At 43.2% G+C, this 19,171-nt stretch overlaps 1 long non-coding RNA gene across 7 annotated transcripts in view; it reads right to left on the reverse strand.

The window, feature by feature from the left end:
* LOC102414025 overlaps nucleotides 1-19,171 on the reverse strand; it is a 622,950-nt gene that overhangs the window by 143,902 nt on the left and 459,877 nt on the right. The window lies entirely within an intron of this gene.

Raw genomic sequence — 19,171 nt, forward strand, 5'->3', positions numbered from 1 at the left:
AATTAATTCTAATCACGGAAATTAAAAAGTGACCTCAACTTGTGTCCTACTAGTACAAATATTTTCTCCGCATGCAACTGTTTCCAGATTTTCGATTTATCCTGAGAAGCACAATCGAATGAAAAAGTGCCAGTTTTCATTTAGAGACACATCAGGATGTTACCCCAAGAGAGGGGAGGGGAAAGGCATCCCTAGAGATCACCCCTGGGTCTCCACCAGTAGCGCTGGGTCCGTTAGTCCTGCCGGTGTGGGGGCCATGCTGAGACCCAGGGGCCTTCTGTTCTGACTCCCTCTTTCTTGTGTCCTGTCTAGATTGTGAGATTACCCCGTTTTCACGCCAGGTCCAGCAAGATGAGAAGTCATCATTTTGAAGGATTAACTGAAGGGGCAGAATGACTGTGGGGATTAGGAAGCTGTTGTCACAGTAAAGTTGGCTCAGTATTGGAAAACAGTTTCTATATGTTTGAGGAGATTTTGAACCACTTGCCACTGAACTTCCTTTGACCATCCAGAAAAGAGAGCTGCTTAACAAAGGATTTTGTAGCTTTGACATGAGCATGGCTTTCAAGGATGGGACATCGGGACCATCAGCCACAGTCCATTATGTTCTAACAGTGAGTGTATCAGGACTCCTCGTCTATCTGAACAGGTAAAATAATCCTCAAAAAATGTCCCCTAGCCTTGGCCTTCACCTCACAGGAACCCAGGAGACGGAGCTCTGACATTAGCTGCTCAGCTCTGTCTGTTGGTTTATGGCAGCTGACATCAACACCAGTCCTGGAGAGATATAGCTCATGGGTCTTCCTGTTCACCCTCTCTCTTGCCTGCTGTTAGGAGATGAATGGCCACTTACTCATTGAAAGAGACAAGAAATGAAATCTCTCACACAGAGCCAAGAACACACCAACTTTAGGCCTTTGTTAAATCACAGCTGCAGATGGAGAAAGGCCCCCTACCCCCACTCCCATCCCACTCCCAGTTTCTTGCTAATCAGTATGTGGCTTGGGGCTACTCTGCAGAAGAACTTGGAGTACTGTAAAGCCATGCATGCAAAATACTGATGTTGACTCTGCTCCAGGCCTTTGCTTTTTAAAGACATGCTTTCAAAACCCTAAACATTTGGAGGGAGGATGGCTGGAGACAAAGAGAGAGAAACTGCTTTGTTATGAAATCCCTTGAGATAATTCTCTGATGTACTCAGGATTCAGTTCTGGTGGGGAAGTTCCCAGAAACCCATTTTACCGAGGGTCATGTTAGTGAACACTCTTTGCTGCTGAACTGCTTCAGGGGATCCGAACTAAAGCATCACGAAGAGAAGGAGGGAAGGAGAACAAGGAAATCCTCACAGCAGCAGAGCAGGCTTGGGGCACCCACAGCCAAACCCGACCCACCAGCAGTCATCTCAGGTCCCCTGGCAACACTTCGGTGCTTCTGGGACATGGCTGGATTCCCCTTTCATTGATGATGAAAATGCATCCTGTAGAGACCACGAAAGGGATCCCTGGAAGTGAGCTGCCTGTTCACACTTTAGCCGCCTGGGCTGGGAGGAGACAGCAGGGGCTAGAATCTCATTAGACCTGCAGCCAGGGAGTGGTTTAAAGCATTATTATGTCGTGAAGTTGTCAAGGTCACTGGCCAGGCTGCCTCTCTGGAATCCTGTGGTTCCTGATGACAGGTTCTTTCAACCAGGTAAGGAGTGGAGCGGTGGCCGGCAGCCTGAAGCACAAGAGCAAGCAGCCTAGCTCGGCTCAGGAAGGTGACTGCACGCCGGGCTGAGTCGTGGGGGGCGGGGGGGGGGGGGGGGTGGGGGGCGGAGGTGGTAGTAACAACCCTTACTGTCCACTGAACTAGCAAAAAGACTATCCCCAGTTCCACCACTCACAGTTCTGGAAGAGTGCCTGCCTGCCCTGTCATCACCCTGACATCTGAAAGAGACACCCATCACTCCCTGAGTGCTCAGGCTGAGTTACCTATCCCTTCATTTCCAAATGGGACCCTGTATTAGTTTCCTCAGGATGTATAACAAAGTGCCACAAACTGTGTTGTCTCAAACGATGGAAATTTATCCTCTTACAGTTCTAGTGTCTGGAAGTCCAAGATTAAGATGTTGGCAGGGCCAGGCTTCCTTCAGCACCTCCGGGAAGGACTTTTCCCAATTTCTTCGCACATCTCATAACCCCCAGTGTTCCTTGATTTGCAGTGGCCTCATCTGCCTTCCTGCTATGTCTTTGTGTCTTTACATGGCATGTCTGTCTTAGTCTAAATTCCCCTCTTATAATGACACCAGTCATATTAAATTAATTTGATTACATCTTCAAGACCCTATTTCCAAATAAGGGTCATTTACAGAAACTGCCAGGTGAGGATTTCAACATATCTTTTTGAGGAACATGATTCAATCAACATAGGCCCATTCTTCACTCTGTACCAAGATGGGAACACACATGACTTTCCCGGGTTCACAGCTGGACAAACCCTGCTGCCACCAGGCAGATGGTCAACCAAAGTCGAGGTGTTAAAATGGAATCTTTGAAGAAGCGAAGGCCAACACTGTGCCCTTGGAAGTCGAGGTCAGCTTAGGATCCTGAGCCTGACAACGGCTTCCATGGCTGTTCCTGCCTTTTTTCCTGAAGTTCCAGAGGAGAAGGTGTAGACCTTCACCATACAAGTTAGCTGGGAGGGGCTGTCCTTCCTGCGACCTCAGAAAAATGGATCCTGGCTGTCTGTTCAGTGGTGTTCTTGAAGAACTCTAGACCTACTGGGCAAAGCCTTCTCAGCTTGGGAATCACTCAGTCTGCAGAACTCAGAGAAAAAGTGCCTGGTGAGACGTGCCTGCCTTAGCTCTCCCAATAGAGGCTGTTCCCTAGGACTAGCACAGCCCTTTTGCATTGTCCTCATGTCAGGACCCTGTCAGAAACTCTTCCAAAGGGTAGTATTCTTGTGCGTCGAAGCCACAGGGTGCAGATCTCACTCTCAGAAACAAAAAAGACCGGAACACCACACCTCACCACTTGTGTGCTTTCTCTAGGATGTTCAGAGAGGGAGGCTCCGATGCTTTTCACCAGACACTAATATTGTGTTGTCTAAAACATCACCCTTCATAACTGGATTAAGGTTACTGACTTTGAAACAGCAATTTTCTTTTTGGAAGCAAGGATACTGTCAATATCAAGTGCTATTGTTGTTCAGTTGCTAAGTCATGCCCTACTCTTTTGCAAAGCAACAGACTATAGCCTGTGAGGCTCCTCTGTCCATGGGATTTCCCAGGCAAGAATACTGGAGTGGGTTGCCATTTCTTTCCCAAGGAGATCTTCCCGACCCAGGGATTGAACCCATTGACAGGCAGATTCTTTACCCCTGATCCACCAGGGAGGGCCAATATTAGGTGGGAAAAGGTTAATGGGCAAACAGCAGAATTGGGAGAACATACTTCTCACAGCCAAGGGAGAGAAAAAACAAAACAAAATAAAACCAAGGAGAGATTTGGTGTTCATTCCAAAATTCTTTCCCCTATTTGGGGATTATTTCTCTCTCACATCTTAAAGCCAGTTTGGTCCTCAAAAATATGTGACTGTCATTTAGTCACTTGCTGTGGGGTTTACATATATGATCTGACAGACCCCTAAAGAGATGGTCTAGCATGGCAAATAACTGGTCCCAGAGCCAGACGGTTGGGCTCAAGTCCACATCCTACCTTCTATCTCCTCACATGACTCTAGGAAGGCTGGCAAGTCTCTGTGCTGTGAAAAAGGAGATCTGAGCACCAACTTCCCAGAGCGATTGCAAAGATTAAAAGAAATAACCTGTAGAAACGCTCAATAAATGTTAGCTCCTGTTGTTAGGTAGGCTTCCCTGGTGGCTGAGTGGTAAAGAATCTGCCTACAATGCAGGAGACGCCAGGAGATGCACGGTGGATCCCTGGAGGAGGGCATGGCAACCCACTCCAGTATTCTTGCCTGGAGAATCCCATGGACAGAGGAGCCTGGTGGGCTACAGTCCACAGGGTCGCAACAAGTCAGACATGATTGAAGATGACCGAGCACACACTGTTAGGAACTATAACTATCCCCACTTTATATAAAAGGAATCTGAGCTTTGGGAAGAATGAATTGTTTGCTCTGGTCACACAACTAACTGTGGAAGACAGGACTCAACCCTGGATTTGAAAGCTCCCCAGACCCCACCACAGCATGACTATTGCACATGACCGCCTCCCTGACAATTTGGACCAACATCACCTTTCAGGTTTCTCCTGGAAGTCCAGCACTGTCCTAGCTTCCCCTCTGGCTCAGAGCTCAGGGCTCTGCTTTGGAACCCATCTTCCCCAGCAAGCACGTCATAGTTCAGTCTAAAGCCCCACCTTCAGCCAGATGCTTTCCTTGGAATCTCCTTCAGCCAGCACTGCTCTTGAATTTCTAATGCAAGAGTGGCCACACATGTCTGCTGAAACAGCAGCAGCTGATAATAGCTTAATTCCTTGTCCTTCATTCATTCAATGATAACACAGATTTTCCAGGCACTATGGGTCAGGCACCATGTTGCCACTGATGACACAACCCAAGCTCATGGCCCCAGTCCTCACAGTGTTTATGGTCTAGAAAGGAAGGAAGACATATGGGTAATTAACTCACACATAAATGTTATGAACTGAGGTACCATTTATGAACACTGAGCAGTGGGAATGCCAAGGAGGAGATGCTTTGGATGGGTCTAGATGATTGAGTCTGAATTCATAAAGAGGGTATCAGAATTGCAAAGCATCCTGGAAAAGAAGAAACAGGAAAGAGAGATGGAACAGGTTTGAACTTGAGTCACCATGGTGGTACGGTCAGTGTGGCAAAGCTTGCTGAGCCTGGGGGAGGGTGATAGGATACAGCTGGAGGTCCAAGTAGAGTCCAGAGGGAGAGTTTCTTGAAAATCTGTTGAGAAAACTTAGTTTTTCTGGTGCTGAAGCTGAAGCTCCAATACTTTGGCCATCTGATGTGAAGAGTTGACTCACTGGAAAAGATCCTGATGTTGGGAAAGATTGAGGGCAGGAGGAGAAGGGGTCGACAGAGGATGAGATGGTTGGATGGCATCACCAACTCAATGGACACGAGTTTGAGTGAGCTCTGGGAGTTGGTGATAGACAGGGAGGCCTGGCGTGCTGCAATCCATGGGATCTCAAAGAGTTGGATGTGACTGAGTGACTGAACTGAACTTCCTGCATTGAAGGCAGATTCTTTACTGTCTGAGCCACCAGGGAAGCCCCCAAATCTGGGATGAGGCCTGGAAATTCCCATTTCTAACATTTCCAGGTCTCTGCTCCCACTAGCACCACACTTTGAAATTCCCCTGAAACGGCAAAGAAAATCTCTTGAAAAAGATACGTCATTGAGAAGTTGGGAACCAAAATTTAATGATTGCTGCATACCTCTCTGATCTTGTGACTTTCTTTCTCTCTCTCTTTTTTTTTCTAGCCTACTCACCATGCTATCGGCATTTATCTCATATAGCAGGCAAGCCTCGGTGCTCTGCACTGGTTACTCCTCTTGCCTGGCATCCCTTCCCTCATATCCCATGCTTACTCCCTCAAGGCTTTTGGATCTTTTCTCATTGAAACATTTTCTGGAAAATGGTTTAAAATACCACGCCCCCTCTCCCCAACACCGGCACACATACACACACACTATCCCCCTAATCCAGCTTCATTTTTCTCCATAGCATACATTACCACACTTTACACTGTATATTTTACTCATTTATTTGAATAAATGTATGTGTCTCACCCATGAAAATCTGAGCTCTATGAAGGCATGGATTCTAGTGTTATTTGTTCATTATGTTACTGTTCATCTAACAGAACAGTACTTGAAACACACAGTAAAAATACTTAATATTTCTTGAATGAATCAATCAAATTGATTTTCTCACACTCTGTTTTAAGACCAAGGCTTGCTCAGTCATTTTCTTGCTCAGGAAGGCTAGTCAAATGGCTCTATGTCACTTATTAATAAAATGGGAATAATAACATCTGTTTTACCCAGATTTCAGAGTTTGAAGAAGAAAAACTGAATTATGAAAGGGCTGTGAAACACTAACTGTAATGCAAATGAAAGTTGTTTTTAATTATTTTCCAATTCCCACAAAAGAATATGACACATATATGCAAAGGAGCCCTTACTATGACCAGTATTTTTCAGGCATACTTGAATAGGCAGATTTCTTTGTTTCACTGTGTATTCATAAATAACTCTTTGTATGTGCCATAGAAATAGAAAAAATACAGAAGCTGCTAGTAGTGAGAAAAATAAATAGAAAGAAGTCAAGTGTAAGATTATTCAATTGAATATATTTAGTTAATGTATAAATAATAATGAGTGACATTGTTACAAGGCAACTTAAGGATTGTTAATTCAATATCATCTAGTAAAGTAACAGGGAAAAGCAAATGTTCATCAATTTTATTAATATATATATATAACTCAAATGTCCCTATGCTATGCTATGCTAAGTCACTTCAGTTGTGTCTGACTCTGTGTGACCCCATAGACGGCAGCCCACCAGGCTCCCCCGTTCTTGCCAGGCAAGAACACTGGAGTGGGTTGCCATTTCCTTCTCCAATGCATGAAAGTGAAAAGTGAAAGTGAAGTCGCTCAGTCGTGTCCGACTCTTAGCGACCCCATGGATTGCAGCCTAACAGGCTCCTCCATCCATGGGATTTTCCAAGCAAGAGTACTGGAGTGGGGTGCCATTGCCTTCTCCAAACTATGGGTTCAACTGAGATCACACTGACTGAATTCACGGTCTGCTGGCCTATATGCAGGCTTCCCTATACAACAGGCCATCGGAACAGACTGCTCCATTTATCCCAAGATGCTGTTGGGTATTTCCCTTTTGCTTATGATTATTTCAGGGTTTTCTGTAGCACCCTGCTTACTGATGTCTAGCACCCATAGCCCTTAAAGAAGGTGCCATGGGAACAGTGCTTTAGAGATTAGAGAACCACTTCTCATCACCTCAAAGTTACATACCCTACAAAGAGCCCACGGTCCTATCCAAACTGAAGCCATGTTGTGTCAGCTTCCAGAAGGATCAGGTTGGCCCCTCTCTTTAGGTCTAGCATCTAAACCCTGGGGATCTAGACCCTGAGCATCTAGACCCTAAGAAATGACAAATGAAAAGACAATAGCCTTTTCCCCTTCCTCCATGTCATGCAGTTTAAGGCAAGTCTCATAAAATGATCATTATCAGAAAGCATGCCTTCACATGACCACAAAAAGTCCTTACTGTTACACAAGCCATAAACAGGCTTTATCTTAAATTTCTTGAAAGCTTTACCTGGTGTATTAACTTCTCTCAGAAAGCAGACACGGTGTTGAAAGATAGGAAACAGGTAAATGACACTCTCTAGCTTCAGCAGAACTAGTGACAATTATACTTGAATTATGATTAGTGGAGCTACAAACAGCTGTTTTCCAGAGCACTCCTGACTTCCCCTTTGCCCATTCTGCACTCTGGGTGAGTTTGGTCCAGAGGTGCATATTTTCTGCTTTCTGGCAAGAGGATGGAGTGTGTGCATGCTAAGTCACTTTGGTCGTGTCCAACTCTGTGCGACCCCAAGGACTGTCGCCCACCAGCCTCTTCTGTCCGTGGGGATTCCCCAGGCAAGAATACTGGAGTGGGTTGCCATGCCCTCCTCCAGGGGATCTTCCCAACCCAGAGATCGAACCTGCGTCTCTTATGTCACCTGCGTTGACAGGCAGGATCTTTACCACTAGTGCCACCTGGGAAGTCCATTAGCAAGGGGACATTTGTACAATTCTTCATTGAAGTGGTAAAGAATGACTCTTAATTTTTTCACCTTTGATGGGAAATATAAACAATCTGGACACCCTACCTTCTAGAGACGCACAATGGAGGGACCATCTCAGGTAACAGCCCTCACGACAGTGCTCCAGACGGGGGTGCTGCTCCCACTCCATTTCTCTACTGAGCAAGTGGCAATGCCTTTACTTCAGGCCAAGCACAGGGAGTCAGCGGGCTTTTGCATTTATAGTTGAGGAGTATTCCACATCTAACAAATGGATAGTTTCTTCTTAGTTAATAACACAACACTCTGACTTCCCTGGCAGTCTAGTACTTAAGACTTTGCCTTACAATGCAGGGGGTGTGTGTTTGGTCCCTAGATGGGGAGCTAAGATCCTACACACCTCAAGGCCAGAAAACCCAGGAAACCTGAAACAGAAGCAATATTGTAACAAATTCATAAAGACTTTAATAACGGCCCCCATCAGGGCTTCCCTGGTGGCTCAGTGGTAAAGAATCTGACTACCAATGCAGGGAACACAGGATGGATATTTGATCCAGGAAGATCTCACATGCTGCAGAGCAACTAGGCCTGTGCACCACGACTACTGAGTCTGTGCTCTAGAGCCTGGGAGCCACAACCATAGAGCCCACGTGCTGCAGCTACAGAAGCCTGAGCACCCTAGAACCTGTGCTGCTCAAGAGAAGCCACTGCACACCTGCACACCACAGCTAGAGAGTATCTTGTGCAGCAACGAAGACCCAGAACAGCCAAAAATCTCAATAAATAAATAAAATTATTTTTAAAATGGTCGCCATCAAAAAATTTAAACATAACCCCCCCCATAACATTGTAAATCAACTATACTCCAAATTTTTTAAAAAATAATTTTGTTAAAAATAAAAGTGTAGTTTTCTTGTTTAAAACAAAAAAACCTCATTGGAAAGATCCTGAAATTCAAATGTCCTAGAACCTTTCCCTTGATAAGATATACTCTTATTTCCATTTTTCTTGATTTTTCACTCTCCCCCTGAAAAACCCACATATTTGCCTGTGAGCTGTGGTCTGTACAGTGCTCATAAACTGAGTATCCGATGGTGAAAAGGCCATGTGTTATTAGCCCAGCCTGGAAGTCATTACGAAATGCAGCCACAGAAGCTGGTAGAGTCAGGACAGGCACTGTGAGTTCAAGGGAGTCTCTTCCATCACACACTTAAGGAGACACAATGCCACTAGCGTTATTTACCTTCAGGTACAAGTTCAAAAATCTCATTATTGTTTCTTGTGAATAATTTAACAACTTCACATCTCGTAAATTTTAAAAAAAAAATGGTAAGAAAAGAAAAGGAAATGACAGAAAATTGAAGTCATCTTCTTTCATTTCTATTTTGTGTGATATTTAAAAGCAAACTGAGGGCTTAAAGGAGATGCTACCTTGCAGACTAAAAATAACAACAAAATGGAGAAAACAGGAGTGAGGAGATAGGATGAGTAAGAGACCTTTATCACCCGCAGCTTTGTCTTTCCCCAGGTTCTATTTCCAGTAACCTATTTGCTTGCTCAAAGGTCTAGCACTTTTTGTGGAGCCCAAGAATGATAAGAGGGAAACTGTAAGCAATAGTTCTGCTCAACCCCAGTCTGAAATTGGAGGTTTGAAAAAAAATAGGGCACACATAATGGAAGCCACCTCTTGAAGGACATCAGAAAAGGGATTTCTAAGTCATTTCCTGTCAATTTAGCTCAGTAGCTCAGTCGTGTTCCACTCTTTGTGGCCCCATGAATCACAGCAAGCCAGGCCTCCCTGTCCATCACCAACTCCTGGAGTCCACCCAAAACAATATCCATTGTGTTGGTGATGCCATCCAAGAATCTCATCCTCTGTCGTCCCCTTCTCCTCCTGCCCTCAATCTTTCCCAGCATCAGGGTCTTTTCAAATGAGTCAGCTCTCCACATCAGGTGGCCAAAGTATTGGAGTTTCAGCTTCAACATCAGTCCCTCCAATGAAAACCCAGGACTGATCTCCCTTAGGATGGACTGGTTGGATCTCCTTGCAGTCCAAGGGACTCTCAAGAGTCTTCTCCAACACCATGGTTCAAAAGCATCAATTCTTTTGCACTCAGCTTTGCTCACAGTCCAACTCTCATATCCATACATGACCACAGGAAAAACCATAGCCTTGACTAGATGGACCTTTGTTGGCAAAGTAATGTTTCTGCTTTTGAATAGGCTGTCTAGGTTGGTCATAACTTTCCTTCCAAGGAGCAAGCATCTTTTAATTTCATGGCTGCAATCACCATCCACAGTGGTTTTGGAGCCCAGAAAAATAAAGTCAGCCTCCCCATCTATTTCCCATGAACTGATGGGACCAGATGCCATGATCTTCGTTTTCTGAATGTTGAGCTTTAAGCCAACTTTTTCACTCTCCTCTTTCACTTTCATCAAGAGGCTCTCTAGTTCCTTTTCACTTTCTGCCATAAGGGTGGTGTCATCTGCATATCTGAGGTTATTGATATTTCTCCCGGCAGTCTTGATTCCAGCTTGTGCTTCTTCCAGTCCAGTGTTTCTCATGATGTACTCTGCATAGAAGTTAAATAAGCAGGGTAACAATATACAGCCTCGACGTACTCCTTTTCCTATTTGGAACCAGTCTGTTGTTTCATGTCCAGTTCTAACTGTTGCTTCCTGACCTGCATATAGGTTTCTCAAGAGGCAGGTCAGGTGGTCTGGTATTCCCATCTCTTTCAGAATTTTCCACAGTTTATTGTGATCCACACAGTCAAAGGCTTTGGCATAGTCCATAAAGCAGAAATAGATGTTTTTCTGGAACTCTCTTGCTTTTTCCATGATCCAGAGGATGCTGGCAATTTGATCTCTGGTTCCTTTGCCTTTTCTAAAACCAGCTTGAACATCTGGAAGTTCATGGTTCACGAATTGCTGAAGCCTGGCTTGGAGAATTTTGAGCATTATTTTGCTTGCATGTGAGATGAGTGCAACTGTGCAGTAGTTTGAGCATTCTTTGGCATTGTCTTTCTTTGGGATTGGAATGAAAACTGACCTATCCCAGTGCTGTGGCCACTGCTGAGTTTTCCAAATTTGCTGACATATTGAGTGCAGCACATTCACAGCATCATCTTTTAAAATTTGAAGTAGCTCAACTGGAATTCCATTGCCTCCACTAGCTTTGTTCATAGTGATGCTTCCTAAGGCCCACCTGATTTCACATTCCAGGATGTCCAGCTCTAGGTGAGTGGGAGTGATCACACCTTCGTGATTATTGGGTCATGAAGATCTTTTTGTACAGTTCTGTGTATATTTGCCACCTCTTCTTAATATCTTCTGCTTTTGTTAGGTCCATACCATTTCTGTCCTTTATTGAGCCCATCTTTGCATGAAATGTTCCCTTGGTATCTCTAATTTTCTTGAAGAGATCTCTAGTCTTTCCCATTCTGTTGTTTTCCTCTATTTCTTTGCATTGATTCCTGAGGAAGGCTTTCTTATCTCTCCTTGCTATTCTTTGGAATTCTGCATTCAAATGGGTATATCTTTCCTTTTCTCCTTTGCTTTTCGCTTCTCTTCTTTTCACAGCTATTTGTAAGGCCTCCCCAGACAGCCATTTTGCTTTTTTGCATTTCTTTTTCTTGTGGATGGTCTTGCTCCCTGTCTCCTGTACAATATCACGAACCTCCGTCCATAGTTCATCAGGCACTCTGTCTATCAGATCTAGACCCTTGAATCTATTTCTCACTTCCACTGTATAGTCATAAGGGATTTGATTTAGGTCATACCTGAATGGTCTAGTGGTTTTCCCCATTTTCTTCAATTTAAGTCTGAATTTGGCAATAAGGAGTTCATGATCTGAGCCACAGTCAGCTCCCGGTCTTGTTTTTGCTGACTGTATAGAGCTTCTCCATCTTTGGCTGCAAAGAATATAATCAGTCTGATTTTGGTGTTGACCATGTGGTGATGTCCATGTGTAGAGTCTTCTCCTGTGTTGTTGGAAGAGGGTGTTTGCTATGACCAGTGCGTTTGATGGCTCATGAGCGCGCTGGCTGCTATGGCGCACGAGCTCGGCTGAGAGGAGCGACCCCATGTCCAAGGTCAGGGGCAGCGGCCAAGAGGAGCTACCCCATTTCTTGTATAACGTAGCTATTTAAATTAGCATACAATCATTGCAACATTTCTAAATAAAACGTTTTTTAACCTTCAAAAACAAAACAAAAAAACAAAGGTTTGTGAATAATTTATAACATTTTGTGAAACTGTAGCATTGATGCATTTCCTTTTAATTTTTAAACTTATGGAAAGCATTGTAATATTAACATATCTTGTGAGTGAAAGTCAGTCAGTTGTGTCGGACTCTTTGTGACCCCATGGACTATACAGTCCATGGAATTCTCCAAGCCAGAATACTGGGGTGTGTAGGCTTTTCCTTCTCCAGGGGATCTTCCTAACTGAGGGATTGAACCCAGATTTCCTGCATTGCATGCAGGTTCTTTATCAGCTGAGCTACAATATTTCTTTTTAATATAAGATTACTCAATTACAAAGTAAGAGTGATTATATTCAAATCATTCCATTTGCCTTAATTCTTTCAAAAGTAAAAAAAAAGAAAAAGTGTCAATAAATGCTAATTGTTTAATATTTCTGTTCATGTAATTTATTTATGATATTAAAATGTTCACTGAAAGCAATCACAAAGTCAATATATGTTGAAGGACTTTTCTGAAGTGGGGATGCAGCAGTTTAAAATTTGGCAAAAATGAACATCAGCATCTCAATTATAGTAGATGACATGAGTTACTACGTAATCTCCTTGTATCCAGAGGAACAGAACCAACGGGACATACAGGTAGAGATAGAAAGTGAGATTTAAAGGAAGTGACTCAGAGAATTATGGAGGTTGGCAAATCTAAAACCAGTAGGGCAGGCCAATAAGCTGAAAATTCAGGTAAGAGTTAATGTTGCACTCTTGAGGGCTAATTTGTGGGGCAGGCCAATTGACTGGAAACTCAAGATTTCTATGTTGCAGTCTTGACAGGAAATTTCTTCCAGAAACCTCAGTATTTGTTGCTAAGGCCTTCAACTGATTGGATGAAGCCCACCATATTATACAGAGAAATCTGCTTTATTTAAATCTTCTTTACTTAAATATTGTATATGTCAATCATATCTAAAAATGCCCTTACAGCAACATCTAGCTGGTGTTTGACACTATAGCCTAGCCAAGTTGACATGCAAGATTAACTATCACAGTCCTAAAAGTAGCTAGTGTTCTAGGAGCAAAGGTAGGAGCTGAAGTTTCCTTATCTTACTTTCCCACAAGAAACACTATCTGTCAATAACTTAGTCCTCATAGAAATAGGGAGAAGGCAATGGCACCCCACTCCAGTACTGTTGCCTGGAAAATCCCATGGACGGAGGTGCCTGGTGGGCTGCAGTCCATGGGGTCACGAAGAGTCAGACACGACTGAGTGACTTCACTTTCACTTTTCACTTTCATGCATTGGAGAAGGAAATGGCAACCCACTCCAGTGTTCTTGCCTGGAGAATCCCAGGGACAGGGGAGCCTGGTGGGCTGCCGTCTACGGGATCGCACAGATTCGGACACGACTGAAGCGACTTAGCAGCGGCAGCACAGAAATAGATTTCTTTCTGCAAGAATGTGTCTGTGTATGTATATAAAAGAGAGCTAGCAAAGTAAAACACATGATCGATAATGACTTTATTTCTATTTGATTATAAATTTTAAAGGGAGCATCTTTCATTCATAAGCCCAGGGATTTGACATAAACATAAATTTATATTAGTGTTAAAACTGTAAAAATTACTCTTAAAAACTGTAAAAAAGTATTTTTTAAAATCAAATGGCAGTCTGATAACAGTGGTTTACCTTAAAATAAATTAACCTTCACACAGATAATTATTATAAATTCTATTAACAACAAAAACAACAACAACAAAAAAATCCAACTATTTCAAAGTACTGAAAGTCTCTAAAGCCAAACAAAAACTAGGGTCAAGGAGGAGGGAATGGTGAAGAAAGGGACTCACTGGGTCAGATTCACATTTGTATAACCTCTCCTGGGGATATCCGCCTTTTCTGTGAAGCACAGGATGGTTACAACTCAAGAAGAAAGTGACATTCTTATGGTGTAAAGTGCTCTGATAATGAGTGAGTGAAAGTTGCTTAGTCGTGTCTGACTCTTTGTGACCCCATGGACTATACAGTCCATGGAATTCTCCAGGCCAGAATACTGGAGTGGGTAGCCTTTCCCTTATCCAGGGAGTCTTTCCAACTCCGGGATTGAATCTAGGTCTCCCGCATTGCAGGTGGATTCTCTACCAGCTGAGCCACCAGGGAAGCCCAAGAATACTGGAGTGGGTAGCCTATACCTTCTCCAGGGGATCTTCCTAACCCAGGGATCAAACCTAGTCTCCCCCATTGCAGGCAGATTCTTTACAAGCTGAGCTATCAGGGAAGCCCAATAATGATAGTATTTGAGGCTATAAGAGTCATGGGAAATTAAAGGGAAAAATTTTGGAGAGGTGGTAGCTACAAAGATACTCAAAATCCACACATAAAGGACTGACTGACCCCTAACTGTACACGTGCAGAGGAGACTACAGAGGCTCCAGCAGGCTGAATGAAGGCTGAATGAACTGGGCACACACTCCAGGGGCTACCCACCACAGAAGACAAAGCAGTTGAGTTTGAGTCTTTCTAGTAACCTTGTAGACTACAAGGAGAAACCTGGGATATTAAAAGACTGCGGTCTAGTGTAGCCATGTGACTTTGCTAAGGCTTTGGTTTTTGTCCCGAAGGAGCAAATCAGTAATAAAGTGGGAAAATGTGGTTCAGACCACTTAAGTGTGGGATAGATGCATCATCATTTGGTGAACCATGACAAAGAATAATTATCAGTGGCTTCCCAGCCATGATCAATCTGTGCCAAGGGTGAGAAAATATTTTCATCAAGATGGTATCTGATAAAATAGAGATCAGCCTTTTTTTTTTTCATTTGTAGAGGGATCAAAAATGAGGGAAAGAGAAATGGTGAGTCTTCTTAATTCATAAAGATCCAGATCCAAATGGCCTTGTTAAGTTGAAGAAATGGTTATATTAATAATCTAACAGAATACAATCTGGTAGACAAATGTGTAGGCAAGTGAACCACACGCACAAATAAATATGACAACAAAGCATGAGACAGACTGGAAGAGTGGCTCTTAAACGTCCTGGTCTTAGGACCCCTTCATTCCCTAAAAAACTATTGTGAACTTCAAAGTGCTTTACTGGTGTGGATTGTATATTCTTGTGTGCGTCTGTGCTCAGTCATGTCCGACTCTTTGCGACCTCATGGATTAGAACTCGCCAGGCTCCTCTGTCCATGGAATTTTCCAGGCAAGGATACTGGAGTGGGTTGCCATTTCCTACTACCAGGGATCCTCCAGACCCAGGGTTCCAACCTGTGTCTCTTATGTCTTCTGCATTGGCAGGCAAGTTCTTTACCACTAGCATCATCTGGGAAAACTGGACTATATATATTAGAAACAGAAATTGAGAAAAATTTGAAATGTATTTTATTCATTTTTAATAATTCATTCCAGTCTTTATCAACACATAGGTTTTTATGAAAAATAAAATAGCAGCTGATTAGCACAGCATTATTTTACATTTTTGCAAGTCTCTTTAATGTCTGTCTTACTAGAAGACAGATGAAGTCTCATATCTGATTTGAAAACCAACATGGTGAATTGTCATCTATCATGTTGCCCCAGAAAATACCACTCTATACTCCGGAAACATTATAAGCAAAAACTGCAAATAATGTTTTAATATTATTATGAAAATAGTTCTGAATCTGTGGGCCACCTGAAATGGTCTCAAAGACCCCAGGAGAACCCCCTTACAGAGAATTCACATGTAAAATGAATATTCTCACACTCTGGGTAACCTCTGAGACTTCATTGGACATACTTCCTTTCTGGGAACCCTTATCGCCAATCTTTCAAGCCTCTTCCTTACAAATATCAGGTCATCCCACAGAATCATTCATAGCTTCCCACGAATTTATAGTTCCACACCTCTGTTCATTTTTCCTTCTAAGCAAAGTGGACAAGCATATGTATCACTTGAAATTCTGACCACTGGGGAATATACCTTCCTGGTCACACTTGTGGGATACCCCTCAGGTAAGGTATAACCCTGCAGCATCCCACTTTGGACTGGTTCTAGCATATTGTACTGACGCATTTCTAAATCAGGCTTGAATATTCTCCTCAGTTCCCGTGATGCCTCAGTTGTAGCTGAGGGAGAGGCAGGCAGTGCAGATGCATTAAGACTGTGAGCCATCTGACCATGTGGCATACTGGTGCCTTCCATACCTGCTCTAACCTAACTCTATAACTGATGTTGATCCACTGTCCAAATTTATGGCTCAGTGGGTCAAAACACACCCTGCTTCTGATAGACACTCGATCTGCTTGACCACTTGGTATCCCTGAAGTTCGATGGTTTCCCAGGTGGCCCTGGTGGTAAAGAATCCCTCTGCCAAAGTAGGAGATGCAAGAGACGTGGGTTTGATCCCTGATTCGGGAAGATCCTCTGATTCAAGAAGGAAATGGCAACCCGCTCCGATAGTCTTGTCTGGAAACTTCCATAGACAGAGGAGCCTGGTGGGCTACAGCCCAGGGAGTAGCCAAGAGTCAGACACAACTGAGCACAAGGCTTAATAACTAGGGGTTATTTCTTTCAAAGAGAATAAATATTTCCTGGAAAAAGTACAGTTCTGCTCTGGGATTCAAGACACTTGCACTGTGATTCTCCTAACAGGGCTTCCCACAAGATCCCTAGAGTATCCCAATCTATCATACTGAATACTGAACAATGTTACATTCACACTGACATAAGGTCCAAGTAGTGGAGCTTCTTACAATGCAGCCCTGGTTTAGTTGCTCCCAAATGTGATAAATTGTTGCCTTCAAAATCCCCAAAGCTCCTTTCTTAAGTGGTGGGAGTTTTGAAAAATATAGAAACTTGTCTTCACTTCGGATGTAATATCCTGACGTGCCCTGTATTACAGGAGTACCAGAAATTTCTCTGAGATGACAAGCACATACATTTTCATTGGGTTTATATTCCACTGTCGACAGGCATATATCTTACCAGGTGTTTGGGCTCTACTGTTGTGTAACAAATCACTCCAAGACTTAGCCACTCAAAATAACAACAATCATTTCATTATCTCTCAAGGTTTCTATGAGTCAAGAATAAGGGGAGGGTTTGGCTGGGCAGCTCTGGCTCAGAATCTCTCATGCAGGTGCAGTCAGATTGTGGCTGGCACTGGAATGCATGGGGTGCAGATGCAGCTGGAGGAAGGCAAGGTATCTCCCTTCATGTAATCCCAGGTCTCTCTGTATGATCTTTCTATTTCCTTACAGTATAGAGTCTTTCTGCTTCGATAGCAGGTGGAGCCTTCTGGGACAAATAATTTACTGAATAGAATGGAAAGCATTTTATTTTTTATGACAGAGTCGGGTAGGACACGTCGTACCACTTTCTGATGTGCTCTTCTGGTTGAAGGAGTTAGAAAAGCCCACCCAGTTTAGGGGACAGGAATGTAGAATTGACTCTACTTTTGAGTGGGAGGCGTGTCAGAACCCCCTTGTATGAAAAGTGCATGGGGTTGGAGATAACGATGCAGTCATTTTGGGAAAATGCGATCTACCAAACCAGGTATCATAGGTATCGACTCACTCTTGCCGCAGAAGTGCTGGAACACGTTATCACCTATCAGAGTGAAAATGAAATGATGAGATGGTCACGGTTTAGAGGACAGATGAGCACGAGAGTTTGTTTTGCCTTCTTAGTAACAGCACAGCAGCACAGAGCATAAGGGTACTGCTGTTGCCTTTCAGATGAAGGCAAACCGCTTCTAGTTGTTCTCTGTTTATTAGAATAGTCTTCAAAAGCGTTTTCTGGAAAAACAGCTGCATAGCAGGTGCAGGGCAGTGGTCGTTTTAGAAAAAAAGACTACACCTAGAACAGTAAGTAGAATTTGAATCACCTCCTGATGGCTTTACAATAATCCCGTCATTCTAGACGCTTCCATTTTCTGCACAGAAAAAAAATATGTTGCCTTATTTGAGAATAAACTAGAAATCTCTGAATATTTTATGTCTTTGTATGTGGCACTAATGTGTGTTGTAATTCATCATGAGGAGCAGTACTGCTTATGTATAACTTTTTAGTTAGACATGCAGTTGCAGAGTCTTACCTTTGGCCCACCCTCCCATAATAGCCTTCACTCTTTTTATCAGACAGTTATTCTGGGGAATCTGTTAGTAGCCAAATTTGTATGTTGCAACTATGCCTTCAGGCACCAGAGAAATAACTATGGTGCAGAAAATGCACATGGACACTGTGACCCACTGTAGACAGATGGCGGCCAACTCCACTTGACCCCAATCTCCATTCTGAATCTTAAATAGATTTATATAATTCAAAGTCGGTAGCCAATAATGCTCACATTTCCTTGGCGTTTATTTCCTCAACTCAGAGTTTTTCTGGTAAAGTGGCTGTAAGTCTCTTTGAGAACACGTAGAAGGAAACTTGCAAAGTACATAGTCATTCCAACATCTTAGGATATTTCTGCAAGGATCTGTGAACTGGTTCATGTCTGGATGTTGAGAGAGTGACCGCAACTCTCACTCATGTAACTCAAATCATATTTCATTTCCAGATTTAGGTGTTTTTTTGGTTTCTTTTTTTTCAAATGAAGCCTAACTTTACAAGCCTCCCTATTTAGTGAGAGTTCTAGGGATTGTATGATCAATGATCAATTTGTTGTTGTTTAGTCACTGAGCAGTGTCCAACTCTTTTGCAACCCAATGGAGTATAGCCCACTGGGCTCCTCTGTGGGATTTCCCAGGCAAGAATACTGGAGTGGGTTGCCACTTCCTTCACCAGGGGATCTTCCTGATCCAGGGATTGAACCTGCGTCTCCTGCATTGGCAGGTGAATTCTTTACCACCAAGCCACAAGGGAAGCCCCCGTGATCAATTAACGACCAACAAAGACATTCATGGGTCAAACTGTTGTGATGACCACAATAGCATACTGTTTATTTCAGTAATAGATGACCATTTTCTGGTGATTAATTGTAGCCACGGGACTCTGCCAACAGGAGATTCCATCAGACTCTAAGTCAGGGAACTAGTTTCAAAGCCAGGACTTTTTGAAACTTTCATACTGAGCCTAACAGAGACATGCATTCCCTAGCATTTTTCAAACATATTAATCCTTACATAGCTAATATATATTTTGTGTGCATGCTCAGTCACTAAGTTGTGTCTGACTCATTTGCAACCTTATGGATGGTA

This window comes from Bubalus bubalis, chromosome 13, assembly GCF_019923935.1.
Source record: "Bubalus bubalis isolate 160015118507 breed Murrah chromosome 13, NDDB_SH_1, whole genome shotgun sequence".
Taxonomy (NCBI): domain Eukaryota; kingdom Metazoa; phylum Chordata; class Mammalia; order Artiodactyla; family Bovidae; genus Bubalus; species Bubalus bubalis.